General features: G+C 47.0%; 1 protein-coding gene across 3 annotated transcripts in view; it reads right to left on the reverse strand.

Moving 5' to 3' along the window:
* Nucleotides 1-19,410, reverse strand: part of KLHL35 (kelch like family member 35) — a 145,666-nt gene extending 126,256 nt beyond the window's left edge. Inside the window, exon 1 of one of the 3 annotated variants that reach the window (XM_085623286.1) lies at nt 19,220-19,410. The gene's annotated coding sequence lies outside the window, so the exon portion shown is untranslated. Of the gene's footprint in view, nt 1-16,889; nt 17,410-18,187; nt 18,296-19,219 lie in introns of those variants that run through there. The other 2 variants (XM_085623287.1, XM_085623288.1) reach the window with 2 other exon arrangements.
* Nucleotides 19,411-20,287: the final 877 nt, after the last annotated feature.

Genomic DNA, 20,287 nt, shown 5'->3' on the forward strand with positions numbered 1-20,287 from the left:
AGGGTTTGCAAGATTAAATTGAATGAAGGTCGGAGAGTCCAGAAGAGATGGGTAAAGTCAGGGATATATTATCAAGGCTAGACATTAAAACGGAAAAATACTGCCGACAGACTGGTTTCTCTCAAAAGCCTTTATAAGTAAACCGTGTCGGGTACATGTCAGGTAACTAACACCGTACCCGGTTTTTTTACAAGAGATGAGACCGTGGGCGTGGACTAATATCCTGGCCTCCCTGTCAGCCCCTTCTTCCATTTCTAAACACTTTAACAACAAGTGCGGAACCCAAAAGTAAAAAAAATAGTAAATAAAATGAGTTACTAGAGCCTCTTCCGCCAGAAAGCAGATCCATATCTGGGCCGGGGAGGAGACCTGGGAGGTGGAGGGCTGCCCGCGCATGCGCAGTAACTGAATCTTTTGCGTGTTCTGCGACTGCGGCTCGTGCACAGGGACGGCGGCGCGTGCGGACTTCAAAAGCCGCCGTACTTTAATGAGTGCTGCATCGTGCAGCCAAGGCAAAAAAAGTAAAGCAGAAGTCCGGCGGGAGCCCACCCAGCCTTCGTGAATGCCGCATGGTTTCAGACGGGGCTCCTGTGAGCAAGACGGAGCCCCGCGTGGTGCTGCAGTGAGCCGCTGAAGACTCACGACCAGCCGGAGTCCCCACAAGAGCTGGTAAGTGGGGCATGCTGTACGTTTAAAGCGCGCCGCGCTTGGAGCGCACGTGTGCATTTAAAAAAAAACAAAATTGCATGTTGTACATTTAAAGCGCGACGTGCTTGGAGCGCATTTAAAAAAAAAATTACATGAGGCTGGTGAGGACGAAAGTGAAACTGCTTGCTGGCTTGCGAGGGAAGGGGGACAGGAGATGTGCACACCGCGTGGCTGTAAGCGCGTACACCAACTCAAATCCGCCGAGAGCCTGCGCGTGCCCATCTCCTGTCCCCCTTCCGAGGCAAGTCAGCAACAATAGATCTCGCTGGCGACAGCGCTTCGCGCTGCGTTCGCCAGGCGAGACTTAAAAAAGGCTGAATTTAGAACTCTGGAAAGTGATATCCACAAGGACAGTGCCAACATCATCAAACTGTCCATCAGTGTGTCAGTAATAAGAGTGCGGGCCTTGTTCAGACTGCAGGCTCAAGCAACACTTCATACAAGGCTTTTGATGGAATGAAGTGTAGTTACAAGAGGGCCCTGGCTAATCCTCGCTTAATAATCATCTCACAAAGCTGAAACTATTGGACTTGTTTACAAGCCTCTTGCACCACCGGTGCATCACGTTTTCCCATGTTAATGGTGACAAACCAGCGACTTGTAAGTACCCCTATGTTTGCTGGCAGAAAGATTCTGTTGAGCAATTCTCATTCTTTGGTAGTCATAGGATAACTGAATTACTGTGCGTGTTTAGCTAAAAGAACGAAAAACTCTCACCCACTGATCAGTGGCATGCTTCAGCATTGGGTTCCGCCTCACTATGACCTATACTTATTGGACCTCAGATCCAATAAAACCACGTGGGGCTCTTAGCGGTGCACATTTTTTCGCATAGTGTTCCACTAATTATCGGGGTTGAATACGACCAACTCGGCCTTATCTAAGAAGGCCTGCATCACTTTTGCACCGCCGTTGCGTCACTTTTAGTGAAGCAGCGGCGGAGTAAATAATGCGCCATGTTGCGCCATATTTCTGAAGTGACGCATCTCGTAAGATACGTCACTTCGTTAACCCCTGTGCTACATTATACCTGTTTCAGGTATAATGTATGCAGGGTGTGCGTTCTCCCACAAGCAAGGGTCGTAGGAGTGGCGCAGTGAAATCTATAAGATTTCACGGTGCCATTTCCAGGACGCCAATTCATCAAAACCTTACACCTGCCTCATGGCAGGCGTAAGGGTAACGCAGGCCCTTTCACATGGGTCTTACCCCATGTGAAAGGAACACTGCTGGAGTTGCATCACGCTTCCGACACAACTCCAGCAAGGCGCCGACAGATACGTCAGTAATACTGAGGTATCTGTCATTCCTTGCGACATGATGCGTCATACAGTAAATATGACTCATCAATGGTGTAGCAAGGAGGGCGAACTGAGAAGTGTTGCATCGCTGCTTTCACGCAGCGATGCGACACTTCTCCTAAATGAGGCCCTCAGTCAACAGGTGGGATGTTTCCTTTTACATCACTCCTTCTGTTGTGCGGATTTTCACACCTTTTTCAGGTCAAGAGACTCCAAGTAACTGACCCCTATGGCCAAGATTGATGGGCATCTCATTTCAAGGTGATATAGGTTGATGCATGCAGTCGAAAGCTCTCCTAATTGGAGATTTCTCAACTCTTGAGAGGGAACTCGGCAATCACTTAGTGAAGCAGATTGCTGTGAAATTCTTTAAAATCCCTCCAGAGGAGCACATGCATTAACAGAGTCAAAACTAGTTTCGCATTGATCCTTCAAAGGCACTACATCCTGGTTGGAGTGCACACTGAGGCAGAGGGTGGACACGGGCTGACGTCACGTGGCATTGCAGCGAAATGATCACATGCGAGGGTGACTGAAAACACAAACACCCGTTTCCACACTGGAAATCACTTTACTCCATATTTTTCTTATTTCATAAATATCGTTCTGTTTTTTTAAATTAAATGTATCCCTCAATTAGCTTAAGATCTTATATTTATAAATGCGTTTAAATATTTTTCATGCTGAAATTCATGATTTGTGTTACTTCGATCAGGACAAAACATTTGTGATTAGCAATTCATTTTGAGGCACTCAGGAGATCGAGGGCCCATGTCCGAATACACTTCTTGCAAAAACCGGTTGCAATTTGTGACTAGTATTTTATGGGACCCGACCTATTGACCAATACATCACAAAATGTTGAATCTGAGTGGGTCACAATTCAACCTACTTCATAAATATTCATGAGGCATGTCACTAACTGTCTATAACTCACTCTGTTTGGCCTCAATGACAGGGACGGTAGCCTGCTAAGGTCAGCAGACCACCATGTCTACAATTATGTTTAAATAAAGGAACCCTTTTTAATGCAGCCCATTTTCCTTAAAGTAAAAGCCTTTTAAAAAATATTTTCTTTTTAACATTTTTCACTGAGAGTGGGCCCTTTGATCACTGCCTGCTCTCCCTGAAACGATTTTCAACATTCAAGAAGGGAACGGAGTCCAAATGGGGTTCCTTTATTTTTGAGAATGGGTTACCACTTCAACTTGGGGTCAGTAACTTTTCAATGGTTTGTGACCAGAATTATGGTCGCAAGCCATTGGTATATACCGATCTGACATTTGGAAGACGAGTCCAGAAGACACCCATTGCAAATGGCGGATCTGTATCCACTCAAAATTCAATTTTAGGAATCAGTGAAACTTCTTGATAAATTCTTACATGACAACCAATAACAAAAATCGGCAAGCAACAAGATATTTTAATGGTACCATATATGAGAAAAAAGTAATAAACTACACGACAAAGTACATTTTAAAAGTAAGCATTGTAATACCTGCTGGCTAATGCTACTGTTGGTGTACAAGAAGGATAACTTGGGAATTCCCAGTGCAGGTTCCCAGCATGGCTTTCATTCATACATTAATTGATCTGAATATTGCCCAATGGCATTAATTAACAAGGTGACTACCTACTGGACCGCTCTACCTTATTTGATGAAATACCATAACGTACTGTTTAGTCTCAAGTCCTATCTATGCTGTTGTATTATGATAACAGTAAGGCTGTCAATACATCCCAGAGTTGTCTAAAATGAACCATTTCGTACTCCAACCCGATGTGCAGTGCTTCATAAATGCCTCAGAATAAAACAACACACATGAATAAAATAATACTGCTCTTTGAATCAAACATGGAACATGTCGCCTGACCTTAGCATGGCCGCCTGCAGGACATGGGCTTGCCCATGATCATTTCTATTCAGGGAGAACTTTCTAAATGTATTTGCCACCAAGAATGGTCGGGTCATCACACCTAATCCAGCCCACCGCACTTTTAAGTCTAGCTTGACAGCACAGCTGTCTGCGAGCAGGGGCGGCTCTAGGCTCATGGTGGCCCTGTGCAGGGAGCATAGGTAGGAGGCCCCGGAAGAGGGGGTCCAGGCAGGGCGGACTCGGAAGCCGAAGGCCGCCAAATCCCTGCCAGGGGCCGCCACGAATATGTATTGTATCCGATTCCTCGTGGCGGCCCCTGGGGTTTGGCGGCCCTGTGCAGGTGCACAGCTTGCACATGCCTAAGGCCGCCCCTGCTGCGAGGTGTTGTTAGTTCTCATTTTAAACAAGCAACAGCAAAGCCAACAGATCTGACTTTAATGTGCTAGCCACGACAAGCATCCTTTGTCCATGGGTTATTTGCTTGTGTTGCCACATTAAAGCCAAACCTAGAGTTTTGCCACTGTTTGTTGTCTTTACCAGGGCTCAGGCCAGGCAGGTTCTGGTCCACCTAGAACATTATGCTTCGGGTACTTTCTACTGTGCAGGTGGGTATTGGGGTCCTTCCTATAAAGTTATTGAGATGGGGCTATTTCATGCATCAGATATGTCATTTCAAGGTCCCCTGCTTCCTCGTCACTTCCTCATTGCCCGTTGGCCATTTTTAGGTCTCGGGACCATCCGGTCGGCAGACCGGAAGTCCGGAGATTTAATGACTTGGGAGAAGAGGGGCTTGAACCCGCCCCTCTTCTGCCCTGTTCTCCATTGGCTGGCCTCGTAAATGCTGGCCAGCCATTGGAGAAGAGGTCCCGTCACTCCAATCATGCCCCGTCCTTTTCGGATCGGGGGCGTGTTTTTTGCGAAAAGTCTCAGGGAGGAGACAACAGCAAAACACGCCCCCGAATCCGAAAAGGAGGCTGCCTTTCTCCGAGGCATTTCTACTCTTCCTCGGAGAAAGGCAGTGGTGTGCCTTTTGCTCTGCCTTGTTTGTACTACTCCCGCTCCACATGCGCCTCAGATTCCTGACAACGTTCATTATTTTCAGCCATTGGCAGTTACAAACATCCGGTGTTCTTTATGCGCGGTAACTGTGGCATGATAATCTGTGCATCGTCGAGCAGGGAAAGGTCTGCGTAAGACTGCGCTGCAGCCGTCAGTATCACTAACCAGCTGTCGGAGGTTAGATTTGTTAAACTGCAATTAGTCATGTCATCCCATTCTTCCACCATGTCTGTGAATCAAACATGTGTTCACTGCGTCTACTAAACAACTGATATTAGTTTACTTTTACTTCACAAACGCATAGACGATGTGACACGAATTTCATCTAAGAGTGCGTCCACTACACAGGCTCAAAGAGGTGAGCGCGTGCTACGGCGTTCCGTGTGCAAAGCTCAGAGCACAGAATCGAGGTCCAGCAGGGCTGATTCCCCTATTCATCCTTCCGTTCTAACAGTTGAAGAAAGGCGTAACACAGCAGATAGAAAATATCCATAACTTAGAGTGTCATACTGTTATTGCTGCTAAAAAAAACCTTCAGATTGAGCAGTAGTTCGGTTTCACTGCTGAATTTTTAAAAGAAAAAGCCTTTTCACTGAGCACTCATTTCAGCCAGTGCACAGCATTAATAGTGCCACATCTGTAGAAAATGAACCGGAAAGACATTCTGCCTATTAAAAATATCAGCTGATTTAAGGATAAAGTGTTTTCAGTCCCCAGCTTCCCCCCGCCCCCCTAAAAAAGAAATCGGTACCGGCAAATTCTCCATTTTGTGCGCAGTGGCCTTTCTAAGGCCTGGAATGACACTCGCAGCATTTACGATCGGACACCTTTAATTTAATTTTTTTTTTTTTTTTTAATCGGGTGGTACAACTGAAACAAGGTCAGGTACATGCATCAGTTACCTGTGCCTCATACTTTCTTATTGTTTAATTTATTGTGGCATCAGGCAGCTCATTTGGAATTAAAGTCGCAGATGGTGGATTGAACAAACATTAGGAGCGCAACCCTTCCCTCACTGAGCCACCCCTGCCACCGAAGATGGAAAAAACAAACATTGCTGCCAGGGCGCCCCCTGCCTCACTGTCCTCACAGCCTCCGATCAGTGTCACCGAGAAGCATTAATTAGATGCAATTTATTCCCTTTTTGCTGCTTGGAATACCAGATAATCACAGGGTGGTAATTGAAGCCAGCCAGACACTTAGCTTTCTTAAACACCGCCAGCACTTTCTGCTGGGAGCATGTTGTGGGTTTTTTAAGACAGATAAATAATAGTTCAGACGGGGCTGCTACTCCTGTAGTACTCTTTTACATACTGTTAAATGCCTTTGTGAACTGTCCCCAAAACATCTAAAAAGGGAATAAAATGAGAATATTAAGGTAATAGGCATACTCAATCAGTTCAAATAGAAAGGAGTGGTGCCCTTTTTGCACTTCTACTAATAAAGAATTCGACGTTTGAGATCTGAGTCACAAAGAAATGTAAGAGTACATAAAATATTACTCCTTAAGTACTACTTTCCCTACTCCAAATGTTTTTGCAAATCATCCCCCGAACTCCCTTATAACGGTTGGGATCACTCGCTACGCTCGCTTGCCACATGCCACTCATCCCGAACTTTTATGCCTCACCACTTTCATATGTCATCAGCCGCCACTGTTCTACGCCCAGGCTTAACAGTTGTGGCAAATGCATCATTGCTGGGTTGGGAATGGTGTGTCCTACAACTTGAGAAGATTGGTGAAACGTGTGAGAATCAAATCAACTGTCATCCAGATGCTGCAAAAAAAAACTTTTCATGTGATATTCCTGGTTGAATTTGAGCTTAAAATGAAAGCAAAGAAACTCTGGATATAATGGCCCCTGTCTCTGTAAGTGAGAGTGCTTCTCAGACCTGCTAGTAAGCTCAGGTCAAAGCCATAGGTCAACATGTTTCATGCATTAGGTGGTCATTGAGCGATCTGGTGGCATTTCGTCCGGCCCAACCATTTATACAAACGGGTAGATGTGACCTAATATTCTCTGCAGAGAGAGGAGCTCAATGACTCAAAGCCCCACACTGTGAATATCTGATGAGGTGCCGACTGACATCTTACCACCACTGGCGAGCACTGTTCTAATAAAGTGCTCGAATTGTGAAAACCCTCCTGCAATTCAGGGCAAATCGACCTACCCGATTGCGAGGATGCCAACACAGAGCACAATTTGTCAACTCTGGGCAGTGCCCACTATCTCCTATCCCCGTCCTTGCCTCAGAAGGTGTGGTGTCCATGCCATGAACATTACATGTGATTATGCTGACTTTGGTCATCCTGTTGTTACAACATAAGAGTGGGCCCCAGAGAGACCCTTAAACCACATGGCGACAACCACAAATCTAGGCACCAGAGCCACATTTCTTGGAAAGGAATATGATAGCACACCATATGACTCTGCAAACTGCAACAATAGAACCTACAACACACAGGGCAACACTAGAACATGTAATCACCCCGACTGAAAATTACCTCTTCTGGACCCTTTCTCTGCTGTGCTAAGTATGTATGTAATATTGTGTCAAATGCAGTCAGATAACGTGTAGACTCGAGGAATGCCGTTAGATGCCCCCACATTTTACACAGTCTCCATAACTTCTCAGCCATTAGGAGAAAAAAGTGACAGCTACCAGCAACCCAACACGTCTCAGCAGCTTCCTGATGTTTCAGACCTAACCATACAAAATCCTGAGACCAATGAGTAATCATCATGGCAAACCTAGAGAAAACCTCAACAGCTTCCTTAACTTTCCGTTCTTTTGCGAGGCAGAGAGTAACGACTACGGCATGAGTGTTTGCTGACCAATCGCCCCCACTATGGCCACCTCAGAAACCTTTCTGATAATCTGTCAATTTTTATTAGTCATTTATTTTTTAAATGCTTAATTTTTAGTGATAAATGCAAAGATCTAGAAACAACGGTGCCACTTCTGCTTTGGCTCCCAAGATCAATGTGTATGTGTCTAGATCCATGTGTGTGTGTGTGTGGTTCTGTACGTGTGTGCGTGTGGCTGTGTGTGTATGTGTGTGCGGCTCTGTGTATGTATGTGTGGCTCTGTGTGTGTGTGTGTGTGTGGGAGGCTCTGTGTGTGTGTGTGTGTGTGTTGCTCTGTGTGGGTGGCTTTTTGTAGGTGGCTCTATGCGTGGGTGGCTCTGTCTGTGTGTGGGTGGCTCTATTTGTGTGGCTCTATTTGTGTGTGGTTTGCTCTATGTGAATAGCTCTGTGTAGGTGGCTCTGTGTGGGTGGCTCTGTGTTTGTGGGTGGCTTTGTGTGTGTGGCTCTGTGTGTGGGTGCAAATGCAATAGGTCTCGCATTTGAGATAGATTACGCTATTGACATTGTAAATAACAATGGCGTTTCTTTAAATGTTTTAAAAATAAAAACATACACAAAAATAATGTCATGAGCAGTGCCAATAGATCTAACTTTAACAATGCCGAGACCATTGCATTGTAAATGCTTGTTCTATCTTCTACTTACTCTTTCACCCCCTTTCTCTCGTTTCCTGTGATCTTAGCACCCTTCCCTCTTCTATGCGCTCTTTCCAACTAACTAACTCTTTCTCATCTTCAAGCATTCCTTTAAGGAAAAATTGAAGGAGGGAAAGGGAGGAAAGGGAATGGATGGAATGAAGGGTGAAAGGGAAGAAGGAGGATAAAGAAGGTGAGGGGGAATGGGGAGGGAAAGAGGAAGGGACGCGAAGCTAGTTGATTTGGTGAAATAAACGATTTAAGGGAAATTGAAGGAAAGGAAAAGAAGCGAGGTTAGCGGAGAAGAAAGTATACTGGTCATGGAGGTGCTGCAGTCCTGGTGAGAACAAAGTGAGCAGTGATAGAAGCAGCCCTCTCAAGCTGTCACGGAGTTGAGTCTTGCACAGACAGGTATCGGCTTCTACCCCATCATCTGCTGTTCACACGACCGCACACCCACTGACGTCACGCTGCTGTTGTAAACACCTCACTTTCGACCAGGCGTAGCAATATATACAGCGCACACTGTAACCGGAAGTATCTCATAGCCGTTGATGATGAATTAGTGTGTTCTCACTGTCCAACTCATTGCCGTTCATGTTATCCACATTCAAAGATGAAAGGCTGAGTCGGATCAGCAGTCACGTTCAGGGCGCGCAACCCTAAAGGGAAATGTATGTATTGCACGTTCTTGCACCACTAACTGCGTCACTTTGCACACGTGAGGCAGTGCTGGAATATAGCGAGCGGGCCTGGCGGATTTCGGATCCGGGAACCATTCTTGAACAGCATCCGGGATCCGGGCGACTCCCAACGAATCGTCCCGTTTGTGCCCCCGGAGAGGGTGAAACCACAAGGACAGGGAAGAGGCGCCAGCGCCCCTTCACTGTGTGTTTAGCTGCGCCTGCAGGGAAGCTGCAATCGACTCCCTTAGCAGAATACGGACTCCGGTGCGAGTGGTGCCCTGAGTGACAGCAGATGGCGGTCATCCGGAACCAGCCCCATCAGGGTACTTCCGGTGCACTCTCATGTCACTACTCACCTGACTGTTGTGTCCTGTCGGACACATTTGAATGCTTTGCTAGCCACTCCCGCGAGGGCTGGCCCGCACACTCACCTACACCCATCCAACACAGGTGCTACCAATTAGGTGTCCTGCTAATCAAGTAGCCCGAGTGCACGTACTCGTGGCCATTACCAGTAACTACGATCACGGTGTTGGTGTCTGTTCATTTCCTCAGCATGGTGGGCCTAGAGCCCACGGATTTAACGCTGACGATCAGGCAAGAGATAAAGGCAGAGCTGAAAGTTTTGTTAGACTTTCGTCAGCTATGTGTGTTTGTCTGCTCTTTGAGAATGGCAAGTGTGTGCGAGTACACTCATAATAACTATCTATGCAACGTACGATACTGACTAAATATTTTGCTACTTGATAGTGTTTAGTAGCACCCTCCCAAGGGTCACTATTTGTCGTGTTTGGAATAAACCCAGCTTGAGTTAAAAGCTGGCAGATTTCTAGTTTACGCTTTGCAAGTACATGGAGTGCTTTGAAGTGGCCGCGTTATTCGTGCAGCTATAACTACCAGAATTGTAACCTGCCACCTGCAGGTGACACAATGATCTGGCAAACTGAGCTATCTTACTTAAAACACAAATCTGTGACCTACACGTCACACCCTACCCTCTAAAGCAGGCACATTAACCCTCTGTGCTATTGTATGACGCTTTAAACCTGAGACCATTGCGCACATATTTCTCCAGCGAGTGCCTTGACCACAAGAGTTACCTTGCCAACACCACCAAAACTGCTGGATACACATAGATCTGTGCAGCAGGTGCCTTAACCCACCGTGCTTTCATCAGATGGTTCCTGCTGGTGCACAGCACCAGCCTGACTCACAGCTGGGAGGAGGGGCACCACTAGAGCAAGTACCACAAGTACGATAAGAAGAACTACGAGCAAGAGAACCAGGACCAGCAGGCCAAGATGATCAAACCAGAAAAGCCAAAACAACCAGGCCTCATACGACCAGAACCAGGAGGACAGGGCATGGGTGGGTCCAGGTGGGCAGAAAAGGAAGTCAGGTGTCCCAGGACCAGGTGGTCTAGTGCTATGAGTGCCAGGAACAGGATGACGAGGATGATGGGGGCATGTAGCAGGAGGAGCAGCATCAGGAGGAATAGGTCCTGTGTTGCAGGACAATTAGTACCAATAGGACCTAGAACTGTAGGACAAGTAGGACCAAGAAGACCAGAAGGGCAAGGGCAGGGGGACCACAGCCAGAACGGCCAGTACCAGGCCCATGGGGATGAGTGCAAGAAAGGCCAGGTGGCCAAAGGCCAGGAGGAAAAGGACCTGGAGGTGCAGGGTAATCAAGGCCAAGAGAAGGTCTTAATTTGAGTCATGGTTGCTAGTGGGGCCCACCGGCACTTACTTTTGGGGACCACACTTATGTTTTTTGCAACAAACTTTAGCCCAGAGCAAAAGAGAGAAAAACACTAAAGGGGGAAACAAGGAGGAAGAGCAAGGAGGAAAAACAGCGACAAAGAAAGAAAGCAGTGAAGACAAAGTAACTGCAAGAGTGAGAAAAAGGGCCAGGGAGCACCTGTGAGGATCCAAGAGGCATAAGGTGGAATCAAAACTATGCTGTCTTGATATATGGCACCCCCAACAAATCATAGTGCCTGCTGCGGGGTTCTGAGTGAGACTTTGGCACCGGCATTTATTCTTTTACAAATTAAGCACTAGTGAGGGGAATCCACATGGAGAGGACCACAAAGACCAGGGTCCAGGGGAACCAGGAATAGGAGGAGGAAGAACCAGAAAGACCAGGAATAGAAGGACCAGAACTGAGAAGATTGGGAGTAGCAGAAGCAAGAAGGCCAGAAAATCTAGGCCCTCGAAGACCAGGAGAAAAAGTTCACAATCAGGAGTAGAACCAGTGCCAGGAGAATGAGAAGGAAGACCAGGAGGATGATGAGGAGAACCTGGAGCAGGAGGGAGAGGATGCATGTAGGCCACATGTGTGAAATATGCCCTTTGTACAGTGGACACACTTCTCATAAACTATTCTGAGCTAATGTCTTTGGCCACAGTCCATTTAGAGACCCCCAACCTTTTGTGTCCCTTAAAGCTCTACTTACCCTCTCGAGCTATATCAAAACGCAACTTGTTCATGTCTAATTATACCAAAAGAGCTTTACTATTCAGTTCGTTTTTATTTCGATAATTAAAAATCATCATAAAAATACAATTTATCACATTTCATTCCTGAACTTCAACAATTTAAAAAGAGAAGGATTAAAAACATATACTAGGGACATGATTTGTGGGTCAGGGGCAGAAAGGACATGTAAATACGATTATATTAGTTCCTTGTATTCCTAAGTCTAACAGTAACTTTTAGGAAATTTGAGATAGCATAGAGAGTATACATATCATTTGCTTTTTGTAAAAACAACAGGGCTGCTTTTGCTTGGCGTATTTTCTGGTTTTTCAGTATTTGGACCAGGAAGCGGCGCCTTGGAAATTGATAAAATGGACATAAAAGTACAAAATGAAGGGTGTCCTGCGGAGACTTATTGTCGCAGCCGCAGGCACCCTTCTGCTCAATCGTTGTGGTGAACCCCGCGGGGTAAGCTAAAATGTTAGGTAAAAGATTGAGCCTAAAACGGCACATTAAAAATCTGTCCTGTTGGTTGTGCATTAAAAACAAATATGGTTCCATGCCTGCCCTGTTTGCTACCAAGCCATATGCAGTTACTGTTCTCTTAAGTTGTCCCACTTTGTGTCTAGCACTTGCAAAGTTTTCCAGTAACAGTTTCTTTACTATAAGTTTAGACATGGTTGTAATCTGCGTATGATCCAAGAACAAATGTGTCTGATGAATACTTTTCAAGGTATTTTTAACATATTTCAACCATGGAATTTCAAGTGCGTTTTCCCTTAGCAAACAGTCTTTAACAATTTCCCTGGTTAATTCCGCCTCTGGGTTGGTCCATACTCTTGTCCACATAGTAATTGGTCTGATCTTTACCTCGTCAGAGATATAGCCCATCCCCAGTTCAAGATGAGCAATGTCCGCAGGGGTGGATTTTGGGATTCTGAGAATTCGGCGGAGGAACTTGTCTTCTTCGATTTGCAATTTAGTCACATCCGTAAATCCCCACACCTCTGCCCCGTATAGGGCCTTTGACTTAGTGATGGACCCATAGAGTGTCATGATCTGTTCCGGGCTCCACCGACCCAGTCTGTGTGCAAAGCTCAAAATTGCCCCATTGGATGATGTAAGTTTTGAACAATGTTCGTCTACCAAAGGCTTAAAGTACATGTTAGAGTCCAGGAGCAGGCCCAGGTAAGGGAAAGTATTTACCGTTTCCAGGACATGTGGCCCTATCTTGAACAGTGGTTTCTTAGCTGGTTTTTTCCCTGCTACCAAGACAAATGATTTTTTCAAGTTCACTGCCAGATCTAGGTCAGCCATGAATTCAACAAACCCATTCACCAAGATTTGTAGACTCCTTGGTGTGCGGGCCAGCAGGACCGCGTCGTCCGCGTACAAAAGGACAGGTATTTGTCGTGATCCTACTCTTGGACAATCTGCGGCTAGAGAGATGAGGTGTCTTTCCAGGCCATTTATGTATAGCGAGAAAAGAAAAGGAGCAAGGATGCATCCTTGTCTTACTCCTCCTGTGCAGGGGAAAGCATCCGTGCAGCCCCCATCCGAGGTGAAACGTACTTTAGCCGTAGTATTCCAATGGAGTTCCTTTAGAATGTTAATCAACTCCGCCTCCATACCCAGGTTAAACATCATGGCCCAGAGTTTAGTTCTATTGACATTGTCAAAAGCAGCTGCCAAATCCATGAACCCCATGAAAACGGTTCCAGTGGAGGCTTTGGTGTATTTAGCTGTTAACAAATACAGATTCAGGCACTGGTCGCTTGTTGACCTCCCCCCTCTGAAACCATACTGGGTGTCCACTAAAGTGCAATGTTCCTCTGTCCAGTTTGTTAGCCTGTGCAATATCACCCGTCCCAGAATTTTCGCTGAGACGTCGATTAGAGAAATCGGCCTGTAGCATTTCGGGTCTTCTCGGCTCCCTTTCTTGAAGATAGGTACTATTAGGGCGGTGGACCAGGAGCGTGGTAGACCAGACCTAATCGCCGCATTTAGGACCCTTGTTAAAATAGGGGCCCACAGGTCTATATCTATACAGGTCTGGAGGTGTCCCATCTGGTCCCGGTGCTTTGTTGGGGGTGAGCCCTTGAATTGCTAATTTGAGCTCTTCCAGGGAGAAAGTTAAATCTACACTCCTATCCCCTTCCCACCTACCCTCTTGCAATACCCCCTTCGCATTATTGTACAGTCCCTCGAAGTGACTAACCCATTGTTCTGGGAGAATGTTAGTGCTAATAGTTGGGGCGGAGCGATCTTGAAAACAAGGCCTATTTACTATTTTCCAGAATTCACAATAGTCCCGGTTTTCTCCTGCCTCTCTCAAATCTGCCCATACCTCTGCCTGTACTACTGATTTTCTCTCCTTAATTTTGGCCTTGTAGGTTTGCCTCAGTTTGGCCACTATTGCTGTGTCCCTTGGTTTGCTTTTTAGTGCTTGTTTCAAATTCCTTAAAGCTTTCGAGCAGTTGGAGTCAAACCACCGTGGGTTAGTTGATATCTTGCTGGGGCCTTTTGTTTCTAAAAGTGTGTCTGCTAATTTTGTTAGTGATTCAAAGGAGGACACTAGATCTGAACCTTCTATTTGGAGGTCTAAGCAATCCTCTACGTATTTCCCCCCTTTCAAAATTAGAGTTTTATAGAAGTCCTGTGGGTTTATTTTCATCCACTTCAGGCGCCTTCCTCGAGCTTCAGGCTGCAACCTCCCCTCCCTTTCATTCGTGTTGTTCCTACGGTCCATGTGTGTCAGTTCTATAGTTAAAGGGTTATGATCACTAAAGGGACTCCATTTTGTTTTTACCTTAGTGACTTTAGATAAACCGAAGGTTGATAAAATTATATAATCAATTGTGGAGGAACAACCTCTGCCTTTAAATGTGGGGATATATGAGTCCTCCCCCACCCGAGGTATCATGTCCATCGTGTGCGCCAGTGAGTAGGTAGCCAACATTGAGGATAATAGTGTGCCCTCCTGTGTATGCTCAAAATGCGGTCCTTTATGCTGCGGACAGCTGTCCCAGTCTTTTTCTAAAGTGGCGAGGTGAGGGCAAAGGTGACAATTAAAGTCCCCTAGCAAAAAGATGATTGGATTTCCCCCCTTATTTGTCTGTTCTACCTGTTCCCTCAGTTTGCTATCTAATTCCCTTAATACTGGATTTTCCCCTAGTGTGGGCCCAGGATTATAGAGGTTAAAGAATTGTGATTTGTGCCTTCTACCCTGGTGCTTGAGTACCTGGAGAGTATGTGATGTCCAGTGTGGAATTGTCCACTTCCCTTCCAGGGTTAAATCGACATAGATAGATAACCCACCTCTCGCTCTTCCTGATCTACTTTCTTGTGCGGGGACCCCAAAGCACTTATAGCCCTCTATTTGATACCTTGCCGGATCAACTGCCCAGGTCTCTTGGAAAACTAATATATTATAACCCTGCAAATCCTTCCTCCATTCCTGATCTTCAAATTTACCAGCTAGCCCTGCAATGTTCCAAGATAGGATTTTTGTCTTGGTCTCCTGGATACTACTTCCGACTTGGCCCTGTTGTGCTGGACTTATACAATTCCCTGACCCCGCTTTTATAGCGTTAAGCGTCGGGGCATCTGGTACTTGCTTCATTTCTGGGTTCATACGTTCCATAGATCCTATCACTATACTCCTCCCTCCATTATCAGTAGCTATGCTAGGCCTTCCTGGAGACCCTAGTCATTCTGTTCCATCGAGTGAGTACAGGGGGTATATCTATTTGTCCACTGAGGGCCTAGTTGATGTGGGTAGTGCTGTGTACTGGTATCATTTTGCCTTGCCCAATACTCGTCCCCATGTCTGTCTCTATTCCCCTGTTTTGGATTTTGTGGATAAGCCCCCAATTTTCTGGGATAGAAGTAGGCTACCGGCATGGTCCTAATTGTGCTTGTGGCATTCCTATTGCAGTTCTCTAATATGTACTCCACCAAATTTGGGTTTTTAAAATGTGCGATGACGCAGTTACCCTCCCTGTCTTTCCTTCTAGAGCCTACCCAGTAAACCCTTCTCACGTGTTGGATTTCTCCCTCTTGGCCTGGTTGTAGGGGTCTGTGAAAATTTAGCCAATTAGCAATTTTACCCTTCAATTCCAGTTGTGATTCTCTCAGTCCTATTCTATTTTCAGGGACCCCTGTAAATATAACTACAAAAGGGCTTGCTTCCGGGGGGAGGTTGACTAATGGGAGGTGAGCTTGGTGTCTCTCGTGATCTTTGGAATCATGTTTAAATGCAGCAGAGGGTCCTTTTGGTAAGGGCGTAACTAATTCCTGTCTTGGTGGTAGCTCACTTCCCCCATTCCCTTGGTGTTTCCCTATTCCCTCAGTGCCCCTCTCTTCTGCTGTGTTTGGCTCAGTGTGTACCTGTACGATGCTACACTTGGCAGTGCTTACGCAATTATTTATCTGCCGGGGTCGTTGCAATGGGGCATTCGTATCTGGTGTGATCGTACCTCCCTGGTTTGAGGTTTGTATGTCCTTCACTTTAGCCTGTTTCTGGATTTCATGTGTTATTTTGTCCAGTTTGCTAATCAGTGGTTTAATTTGATTGGCTATAAATGCCTCTAGATGGTTTTTTAGGTCTAAGACTATCTCATTTAGCCAACCTGGGGGGACAAAACGGGCATTCGTTTCTTGTCTGGAGTGCTCGTGCTCCATAGTTCTCTGTTTGGAGCTTCTAACGGGGCGCTTCTGACGACGTGTTTTTGTGTTTTTCCTCCCATCTTTCCTCCCTTTCGTCGCCGGGGCTACAGTCCCTTCCCTGTTTGTCAAAGGGTCCTCTTCCCTGACTGGCTGGGCACATGGAACCTCGTCACCTGATTTCTCATGACTGACCCCATGCATTAGGAGACTCGAGTTCTCAGCCCCCGGCTGGGTAGGTGAAAGTGGCACAGTGATTAGCGACATAGATATGCGTCTTTCCGTTCTCTCTATCTCCCCCGCCACCTTCTGTAACATTAGGTCTATTGCAGTGGGGGTACTCTTGTGTGGAGCGGCAATTACATTCTCAGACACTGACTTTTTGGATTTTGCTGGGGTCACTAATTTGCTTTTGGTTGACCTGGTTTTGGGTTTAGTAGACATAGTTGTTGAAAGCACAGTGTTATCCTCCTTACTCCTTGAGTCTCCCTGGGTCTTTAACAGTATTTCACTAACCTCTTGCACTGGCGAAAATGGGTTTTAGTGTCACTGTCACAATTACTACCAGATGCGGAGTTTAACCCTCGAGTTATCAGAGTGTGGATACCTGTGCAAGATGTGTTCCGATTCAACCAGGATTCGCGGCCCGTCCCGTCCACCGTCGTCCACGGACGGCCACAGACGGCCCGCCCTATGCCCGGGCTTAGCCTCAGGCACGGCCCCGCGCGCGGTCCCGCGACACGGAGGTAGCGTCGCTGTTTATGTAGCGCCTCCGGGCGTGCTGGTACAGGAGACCGGAAGTGCCCCCAAAGCTCTCTGGGAGCTGTAGTCTCTAGCCGCGGGGTGCAGCAAAGCGGCGAGACTATCAGCGTGGCCCACCCAGGAGCAGCTCACAGCATCGGCAGGGCAGCAAGTAGGTCCCCGTCACTCCTCCGGCGTTGTTTCCCCCGCCAGCAAACAACTTATGTTGTGGGCGGGTCCCCTGGATTCGTTCAGCGATCTGTGGCCTCCCCTCTCCTTTGAGAGAGACACACAATGCGCCCGAACAGGTGTCTGTCTATAGGGCAAAGTTTACTTCGGCTCTTCGCGGTAATCCTCTCAGTCAAACACTACCTCAATTCCTCCTTAACCTCAGGAGAACAAGAACGGAATGTCCACCTACATTGAGGAATCCAGCATGAGCGTTTTTAGTCCAGGTTACCAGCGTTCCGTGCTCCGGATCCAGAAAACAGGAAGTCAGGCAAATCAAGACAACAGGAAGTACTTGATTAATTCTGCTTGCTTTTGGCCGATGCTGATACCAGACGTGGACCAGATGTCTGCGGATCAGGGCTCGTAAATCTCAATCGATGCTGCCCAGCGGTCATGCAGGGATATATCTTGTAATGTTAAATAAATCCCTTGGTTTGGGTGGCTGGCTGGGTTCCCGCTCTGAGTCTGCTTCTGAATCGTCCTTAAGTCCTTGGGTGCAGCGGGAGTGGGAGAGTGGCCCTAGCCCCTCGCTCTACACTGCTCTGCACCGCTCAATGCGTGGGGAAAGAAGAATCAGCTGAGAGTGAGCAAGCCGAGGGAACTAAGAGCGGGGGACCGGGGGGAGCAAGGAGAACTGCAGCCGCACCGACCTGCGTGGCGTAACCCTGCTCAAACCCCTCAGCTCAACCCCGGTTCCTCCAAATGCCGGCCCCAACCACGGCTCCGCTCCACTCGACTCCACTCGGTCTGCACTGCTGACTGCGCGGGACTCCTCCTCCAGGAGTAAATTTCCAACCTCATTCATAACTTTACTATTACATTTTTTCAGGATTGTAAATTTCTTTGGGGAGCAGAGTTTTGCACTGTTCCCACTTAAAGTGTCATCTTCCCTGACCGACCACTAGGAGAATAATTTGACCTGGTGATACTTACATTTTGCACTGGTGGGGCCGTTTGCCCGCACAATTCGTGACAGTGGGCCCCAGTCAGAAGCACCTTCCACTGGCATGTAGTTGCACCCCGAGCAGACGGCCCTTTCAACCGCGCAGTGTGTTGCAAACGTGTCTACTGCAAGCCACAAAACGGAAGGTTTCAGGACACTAGAGGGTTCGCACAGACATATCCTCTTGCTCGACTGTTGTGCCATACTAGAAATTTCACGCCGACGTCTGACGTCACCTCCTGTTACAACATCTGTGCGTCACCAGAGTCTGGCACGAGTGCTGGTTTCATAACAATGCAGACAACCAAGCTTTCTATGAATTGTGGCACTATTTACACCCGCGACACACACTCATGTCACCTCACAGTCTCCCGGTTATAAACAGCAAATCTGTCATTTTTAGATACACACATATTCAATAACAAACCCAGACACACATTACTAACATCTGTCGAGCCCACATCTGCCTTTCTTTCACTCACTGAGACTTTAACCGCGTGCACGCTCATTCTCACGCCCGTTTCTTTCGTTTTCATTCATATAGACATGTTCTGAAGCGCACGGACACTGACAAGCAGAGACGCACGCGACACATGCCTACACGCAGGAACACAAAGGGAGAGCCTGCAGGCTTCACAACGGTATAGAACATAGCAATAATAATGAAATATGCGATAATGATGTATTCATCGTTTCAATGCTACTACTAAAAATAATTATATGCAGTGCATTTTTATAGCGCTACAGCTCTGATGTATGCAAGCACTATAATAACACGTTTTAATAACAGAAAGCGCTTGGACAGTCAGCCTAGGTTCGGGGTGCTATAACGCGTGAAATAAAATTAATATATATATATCGAGAAGGGACGCTCCTCTTTACTGCCAGCGGTTCCAGTGTGTAGAACGCGGCCGGGCTCTGCTATTCCCACCACTGTTACCAGAAGCCGGTGGCGGGCACGGCGCCCTGTGCGGGCAGCTGCCCAGGCCGGACTCAAGCCCCCAGCCCACGGACGCACATACCTGGAGCCCGGGTCGGTGTCCCCCTCCCGGCCGGGCGGCTGCTGTCTGCCTCTGGAGGTGGGTGCACCCTCCGCCCGCTCGCGTGGAGATGACAAAAGCCTGCCCCGCTTCTGAGACAGGCAGGAAAGGGCTGCTTTTGTTCCCCTGCTGCAGGAGACGGCCCCAGGGGGGAAACTGCCTCAGCTGTCAGCCGCAGCGCGTGAGGGAGGGGCCTGACAGCAGCCGGCTGGAGGGAGGCTGTCTCTGCCAGTTAATGCCCGGGGCGCGGGGCGCAGAGCCCTCACCTGAGAGGAACCGTCTGCGCCACACGTGCGCGCGTGGCTCTCACTTCCATTTAAAAGGTGCGCGCGAACCAGTGACGTTTACTAGCTTTAGCTTTGTTTATCCTCGGCTCACAAGACAAAGCATCCCGTGGGAGACTCTCTGCAAAATCACGGCTGCCGATTTCCCCTCGAATTAAAGCCCCAATTACATTTGCCCCGCCGGCCACCGCCTAGCTCGACTATACAGTAGAAATAAATCATCCAAAAAAAGATTGAATTTCATAAATTACCAGCGCTTCGCAGTAAGAAAGGAACAGAAAGGATTCAATAATGATATACATTTTAATATTTATATAATAAAAAATCCACAAAACGATCGCTAGTCTATGAAATAAAACATTTTGGCTAAAATCTAAAAAAAATCATGATACAGTACATTTGATAATGAAACCAAAGTGATATTCTATTCTGTGACCCAGAATATGTCCAGTAACTACTGCTATTACATGTACCACAATTATGATTTGCGTGGTAAGCACCACCTCTGAATGACCTCCTGAAATATACCACGGAACATGCCCGCTAGATAACCGGACACTCTAAATTTGGAGCCAAGGGCCCCACAATCCAAACACCAGGCACATTTTTCGGGCAAAGATTGTAACTGGGGGCTATTTATCAAACCCAATAAATTCTGATCTTTGGGGGTGTCTTAATTTACCAGATACATTCAATATCGCCCCGTTTTTCACACTAACCGCAAACTAGGCCTGCGTCATCACCTGGAATAAGTTCAATATTAAAC

This window comes from Triturus cristatus, chromosome 8, assembly GCF_964204655.1.
Source record: "Triturus cristatus chromosome 8, aTriCri1.1, whole genome shotgun sequence".
NCBI lineage: Eukaryota > Metazoa > Chordata > Amphibia > Caudata > Salamandridae > Triturus > Triturus cristatus.